Source organism: Lathyrus oleraceus, chromosome 1 (genome assembly GCF_024323335.1).
Source record: "Lathyrus oleraceus cultivar Zhongwan6 chromosome 1, CAAS_Psat_ZW6_1.0, whole genome shotgun sequence".
Taxonomy (NCBI): Eukaryota; Viridiplantae; Streptophyta; class Magnoliopsida; order Fabales; family Fabaceae; genus Lathyrus; species Lathyrus oleraceus.
Window position 1 is genome coordinate 276,292,880 of NC_066579.1, and position 8,092 is coordinate 276,300,971.

General features: G+C 40.2%; 1 pseudogene; it reads right to left on the bottom strand.

The window, feature by feature from the left end:
• Window positions 1–277: 277 nt before the first annotated feature.
• LOC127116636 (uncharacterized) lies at window positions 278–377 on the bottom strand (annotated as a pseudogene).
• Between the last annotated feature and the right edge of the window lie 7,715 nt (window positions 378–8,092).

An 8,092-nucleotide genomic window follows, 5' to 3' on the forward strand; every position in this document is an offset into this window, starting at 1 on the left:
TCTTCACTGTTGCAGGCTGTGCAACAGAACCAATTCTCTGGAAATCCTACCGAGGATCCAAACCTTCATTTATCCGTATTTGTCCAATACGCTGATACTGTTAAAGCTAATGGTGTCACTTCAGAGGCAATTCGACTTCGTCTTTTTCCTTTCTCATTAAGAGATAGCGCTAGAAGATGGCTTCAATCTCTTCCTTCCAACTCAGTCACCACGTGGAATGAGTTGAAGAAATTTTTTCTTGCTCGACATTTTCCGCCAAGCAAAACAGCTATGTTAAGAGCCCAGATAAACGGATTTAAACAGAAATACAACGAGTCTCTTTTCGAAGCATGGGAAAGATACAAAGACATGATGAGACTTTGCCCACACCATGGTTTGGAAGACTGGTTAGTAATTCACACATTTTATAATGGTCTCTTGTACAACACAAGGTTAACAATAGACGCCGCTGCAGGTGGTGCACTAATGAACAAACCTTATGCTGATGCCTACCAGCTTATCGAAAGCATGGCCCAAAACCACTATCAGTGGGGAACCGAACGAACAATGGTGGAAAAACCTCAAACGAAAACTGGCATGTACGAGATAAGTAACCTTGATCACGTTAATGCAAAAGTGGATGCTTTGGTCCAGAAAATTGAAAGTTTAAATGTATCACCTCCAGCCGCCGTGGTTGCTATAACTCAGAATTGCGAGGTCTGTGGAATCCAAGGTCACACTCCTACGGATTGTCAACTCTTGACAGGAATCCAAGCAGAGCAAATAAACTATGCTCAAGGAAGCCCCTACTCGAATACCTATAACTCAAATTGGAAGAACCATCCAAACTTTTCGTATAAGAGTAATAATGCTTTGTACGCACCTGGACAGTCTCAAAATCAAGCCCCAGCTATACCTCCGGGATATCAGAAACCGAACCCATCCATGCCTAACAATAACGCCCCTAGGAAATCTAACTTGGAAATCATGATGGAAAACTTTATAGCTTCCCAACAACAAACCAATAAAGATTTCTTAAACCAGAATGTACACACTGGCGAACAACTTAAACAACTAGCAAGCAAAGTAGATGCCTTGGCTACCCATAACAAAATGCTGGAAACACAAATATCACAAGTAGCCCAACAACAAGCACCTACTGCTGCCCCAACTGGTACATTCCCTGGACAGCCCCAACCTAATCCGAGAAGCCACGCTCATGCAATTATATTAAGAAGTGGAACGGAAGTGGAAGGACCGTCTGATCCAAGGATAGAAAACCAAAACCCTAAGAAATCAACTGAGGAAAGTGAACGTAAGGAAAAGGAGGAGAGTAATAAGGAAACCCTGGAAAAGAAGGAACCTTATGTACCTCCACCACCTTACAAACCACCTATCCCTTACCCTCAAAGGCTTGTTAAAACCAAAGATGCGGGCCAATTTAGAAAATTTGTTGATCTCCTTAAACAATTAAATGTTACAATTCCGTTCACCGAAGCTATTACGCAGATGCCCTCCTATGCTAAATTCTTAAAAGAAATTCTTTCTAATAAGAGGAAACTTGAAGATAGCGAAACCGTTACACTCCCTGCCGAATGTAGCGCTATAATCCAAAACATGCCTCCTAAACTCAAGGATCCGGGTAGTTTCTCTATACCCTGTCACATAGGAAAATTTGTCATCGACAAAGCCTTATGCGATTTAGGAGCCGGAATTAGCGTTATGCCTTTATCCATATGTAAGAAACTGGAAATGGGAGAATTAAGACCAACCAAAATGTCTGTGCAACTAGCAGATCGTTCCATCAAATATCCTGTAGGAATTCTTGAAAACGTTCCCGTACGCATAGGTCAATTCTACATTCCAACTGATTTTACAATTATGGACATTAGAGAAGATGATATTACACCCATTATACTGGGAAGACCGTTTTTAGCAACTGCCGGTGCAATCATAGACGTAAAACGAGGACGACTCACCTTCGAAGTAGGTGAAGAGAAAATTGAGTTCATTCTTTCCCAATTCTTGAAAGCACCTGCAATAGAAGATACATGTTACTTCATGGATATCATCGATGAATGCATAAAAGAAGCAGAGTTAGGAGAAGACAAATCATCAGACTATCTTTTAAAGACAAATCTAACCAATGTTTAGCAATAACATCGGACCCCACGCAATGTCTTAACAAACAAACCCTTGACCTGAAAACACTTCCCAAAAATCTGAGATATGAATTCCTAGATTTAGAACTTGAACGACCTGTGATAGTTAATGCAGACCTAGGAAGACTCGAAACAGAAAAACTCCTACATATCTTAAGAAAGTATCCAACCGCACTAGGTTACCACATCACCGATCTTAAAGGAATAAGTCCTTCTATTTGTATGCACCGCATCATGTTAGAAGAAGACTGTAAAACCTCTAGGGAACACCAGAGGAGACTAAATCCGATCCTGAGTGAGGTAGTAAAGAAGGAAATAACCAAGTTATTAGAAGCAGGTATTATATATCCTATATCTGATAGCAAATGGGTTAGTCCTGTACACGTAGTACCAAAGAAAGGAGGCATAACCGTTATTGAAAACGAAAAAGGGGAAACTATAACTAAACGAATCGAATCGGGATGAAGAATGTGCATTGACTATAGGAAACTAAACAAAGCAACCCGAAAAGATCATTTCCCTTTACCATTCATTGACCAGATGTTAGAACGATTAGCAAAACATTCGCATTTCTATTATCTAGACGGTTATTCAGGCTTCTTTCAAATACCAATTCACCCTGATAACCAAGAAAAGACAACGTTCACGTGCCCTTTTGGTACCTTCGCTTATAGGCGAATGCCGTTTGGCCTGTGTAATGCTCCTGCAACCTTTCAAAGATGCATGATGGCAATTTTCACCGACTTTCTCGAAAACATCATGGAAGTATTTATGGATGACTTTTCCGTATACGGACAAAGTTTTGAAGAATGCCTTGAAAACCTAGAAAGAGTTCTTGAGCGATGTGTGAAAGTAAACTTAGTACTTAACTGGGAGAAGTGCCATTTTATGGTACAAGAAGGAATTGTTTTAGGACACATCATCTCGAACAGAGGAATTGAAGTAGACAAAGCCAAAATAGAGGTAATCGAAAACCTTCAACCCCGAAAACTGTGAGAGAAGTACGAAGCTTCTTAGGACACGCCGGTTTTTACCGACGATTCATCAAAGACTTCTCTAAGATAACTAAACCTTTAACCGGACTATTGATGAAAGATGCTGATTTCATATTCGACGATAACTGTTTAAAAGCATTTCAAGCGCTTAAGCAAGCACTGATCTCCGCACCCATAATGCAGACACCCGACTGGAATGAACCATTCGAAATAATGTGTGATGCCAACGATTATGCTGTAGGTGCTGTTTTAGGACAACGAAAGGATAAAAAGCTTCACGTTATATATTACGCAAGTAGAACCCTGGATGAAGCGCAAATGAATTACGCCACTACCGAGAAAGAACTCCTAGCAGTTGTATTTGCGCTAGATAAATTTCGTTGTTACTTGGTCGGAGCCAAAATAATAGTTTACACTGATCACGCTGCTATCAAGTACCTTTTAACAAAAAAGGATGCTAAACCTAGACTCCTAAGATGGATCTTGTTGCTACAAGAGTTCGATTTAGAAATCAAAGACAAGAAAGGAACTGAAAACGTAGTAGCAGACCACCTCTCTAGACTTGAGAACCTTGAACCGGAAAGAACCCAATTAACGATGATTTCTCGTACGATAAACTTATAGCTACTTTGGAAGAGAACAACTCCGACAAACAAGTAGAAACCACCTTAGCTATATCTGTCACACCATGGTACGCTGATCTCGTCAATTATTTAGCTGCCGGAATAATTCCGCCCACTTTATCCTACCAGCAGAAGAAACGATTCTTCTACGATATAAAACACTATTACTGGGACGATCCCTTACTTTTCAAAAGGGGCCCCAATGGTGTTTTCCGTCGATGTATACCCGAAGAAGAGGTAGAAAATATAATCCAACACTGCCACTCCGCTCCTTATGGTGGACACACAAGTACATCCAAGACCTGCTCTAAAATCCTACAAGCCGGCTTTTATTGGCCAACTATATGGAAGAACGTACATGCGGCTATTAAGGAATGTGACAGATGTCAACGCACGGGAAACATATCTAGACGTGACGAGATGCCACAAAAAGGTATTTTGGAAGTAGAGATCTTCGACGTGTGGGGAATAGACTTCATGGGACCTTTTCCATCCTCTTTCGGTAACAAATACATACTCGTGGCAGTTGACTACGTATCAAAATGGATCGAAGCTATAGCTTCTCCAACAAATGACACCCGAGTAGTAACTAGACTCTTTAAGAATATAATATTTCCGAGATTTGGCATCCCAAGAATAGTAGTCAGTGATGGTGGATCGCACTTTATATCCAAGGTACTCGAAAAATTATTGTTTAAATATGGCGTGAGACATAGGATAGCGACACCTTACCACCCTCAGACCAGTGGACAAGTGGAAGTATCTAACAGAGAAATCAAGCAAATACTAGAAAAAACATTCGCCACTTCAAGGAAAGATTGGTCATTGAAATTACCAGAAGCTTTGTGGGCATACCGAACTGCTTATAAACCCCCATAGGGACGACCCCATTTAAGCTCATATATGGAAAATCCTGCCACCTCCGGTAGAATTAGAACATAAAGCCTATTGGGCTATTAGAAATCTGAATCTAAACTATAAAGCCGCCGGTGAAAAAGAATCCTTGACATAAACGAATTAGAGGAACTCAGAAGAGACGCCTATGAAAATGCCAGAATCTACAAAGAAAGAACAAAACAATGGCATGACAAGCGTATATCAAGGAAAATCTTCAAGCAAGGCGACGCAGTCCTTTTATTTAACTCTAGACTAAAGTTATTCCCGGGAAAACTACGATCCAGATGGTCAGGTCCTTTTCATATCACTAACATTTTCCCAGTGGAGCGATAGAAATTAAAGGCAAATCCACAGAACCGTTCACCGTAAACGGGCAACGTCTAAAACACTATCACTATGCGGAAACTAATGGAGATTCACAAATCCTACACTTAGACGAAATGCCTCCAAGATTAATAGATTATACTTAACAGTTTCTTTGTCGAGCTTGCGACATTTAAACAAAGCGCTTAGTGGGAGACAACCCACAATTATTTTATTATTTCCTTATTATTATTATTATCTTCCTATTTCTTCCTTAATTATTATTTTAATTTCTGTTTAGTATTCATTCCTAATTCATTTTAATTTAATAATAACTTTTTTTCTTCTTTCGGCATTTGGCCAAATCCTGACTAAAACTCATGTTTTCTTTTCTCTAGCTAACACTAACCAGATGGGACATATTGATCGTATGGGTATCAAATTCAGAGGAATGGCTCAGAAACAAAAGTTTGAAGAACTAGCCACTAGAGAGATGCTACCTAGTTTATATGCTGATGATTGGGCTATGACTGCCCTTGGACTGAGACAAAGTGTCCTGTATTTGCTGAATCAGATAGGATGGGAGACGTCCTCTATCCTAATACATTTCACCACCTACCGGAGACTCACACTAGAATTCCTTAGCTCATTAATCTATCTACCCAGCCATGGAAAAGGAATTAGCAGAGGTTTTATCCAGTTCAGAATGTTCAACATGGAGTACCAATTTAATATTAGAGACTTTACCAACCTTTTGGGTTTTCCTACCTCCTTTGACACATTCACAGTAAGCCAGGAAGAACTTTTTGAATATAGAGAACTTGAACACTTTTGGGGTGAGTTGACTGGAAATGACGAGCCCGAGGAACATGAGTTTCTCTCTGGAAACATACACAACCCGGCCTTTCGCTATTTCCATAAGATCCTGACCCACACTTTATTTGGGAAGAAGCCAAATAGTACTTCAGTTTCACGTGATGAACTCTTCATCATATTTTGTGCTTCCCAGAACCGTCCAGTAAACGGTGCCACTTTTATGTTAGCTAAATTGGACCACCTTATCCAGGATGAGCGAGCACCAATCCGAATAGGCGGTTTGATAACTATGATAGGTAATGCTATTGGATTACGTCAGCCTATGCTTGACCTAAGCCCTTTTTGTGGCATTACTACTATGAGTATACCCTTCCTTTCAACACTATGTTTATAGCAAACCTAGGGTCTGACGAGTTTGAGCTTATTATTGATAACCAAGTTCTTTGCCTATTCACCATGCCCGATCCTAGGACTAGTGTTCATAACCGCAGTAACTGGCTCTACAACCTGAACGAAACCCCCTCTCCTGCTAGATCCACTGAATCCATCCAGGACTATGAGATTTGTGATGACTATGAGACTTATGATGACCAGATCCCTCATGCTGAATCTGACCCTCAGACACCATCTGGCTATTATGATATTGACCCTCCTCCTCAGCCTGTTCAGACCGAAGAATCAGCAGTATCCGACCTCCGGCATCATATGCCCGGAACTGATTATAACACCGCCATTGAAGCTTTGATGTCAGAACAAGGCGCCCTCAGAGAAGAATTTACTGACATGAGACACGAAGTTCTAGGGTACATGAGCAATATGACAGATCAGTTTCACGAGTTGCTACATCGTGTTAACTCTTTTGCTCCTCCGGCCAGAGATCGTGCAGATGGATAGTATTTATTTGTTTTCTTAGTTATTAGTTATTTAGTTTTTAGATTATTCATTAATGTTATTTGAATTCATGTTCGCATTTGTTTCCTTTTCGCATTTCTTTTGTTCTTCTTTCCAATATTACATTATGATCATTTTATTGAAGCTATTTATTTAATTTTATTATGCAATAGCTATTATGTTCTCTACTGTTGCTACCTATGACTTATTATTATACAAAGTAAAATAAGCATGCAGGAGAAATTAAATTGCAGAATAAATCAATCAGTAGAAAACAAACAAAAAAAATAACAATATATAATAACTTACCTGAAGGACGCTAGCTGAACATTGGCCAAACAGACAGTGTGACGAGCGTCACACATTCTATCACGGATGTCACACTAAGAACCTGTTACGCCCGTCATGCACCTGTAACGAGCGTAACGCCCTTCAGACTAGGTAAACGTTAAGGAGCCGTTGGATACGAACGTTACACCCCTTCAACTTTTTACCTTCCCCATTTATTCACATTTACCCACATTCATTCATTTTTCAACCACCTCCTTTCCAACTTCCAAATTCTTTTCCTATAAATACCCACCAAACCTTCCTTCATTCACCACAAACCATTCTCTAATATCAAATACATTTCTTTTCTTTCCAAATCACTCCTTCAAAATTCATTCATCACAATGGCAGGAAATCAGAATTTCGGAAATATCATCTTCCGATCCGAAGATGAAAATTATCAAAGGGAGCAATTCGAGCGTTTCCAACAGCGAGGCGTCGTTTCCACCAGGTACCCCGATTTAACTTGTTTACAACAATTAGGATTACTCCAAGGTATCGAATGGATGCTCCGCCTAGCCGACTTAACCTTCCTTTGCACTCATAATCAACCCACTTACCCATCCCTAACCTTAGAATTCTTAAGTTCATATGACTACACCACTCCTGCCGGTGAAGACGAATTTTTAACCGGTACCGCAACCTTCCGTATGTTTAACACCGAGTACTCCTTAACCCAAAACCAATTGAGTACCATGTTACAATTTCCCATAGAAGGTCAGGTACACCCCAGAATCCCTCCAAACTCAAACTAGAACACAGTTGACGTTTTCGACCTTTTCAAGAAAATTTCCGGTATAGATGCCTACAACTGGGAAGAGCTCCTTCTTTCCCATATACATAACCCAACTATCCGGTACTTTATCCGCATCTTGCAAAACACAGTTTTTGGAAGACCAAACAACAGCAAGGTCAACTCAAAGGAGCTATTCTTCCTCCAATGCGTCTTCGAACCGGATACTAAGGTAAACGCCGCCTCCTTTCTATTTCATCATATCCGCACCTTATGTGCTAGAGGCCGGCAACCTTTTATAATTGGTGGATTAATCACCACCATAGCACTTGGCCTAAACCTAAGGGATAAACTCCAAACTTT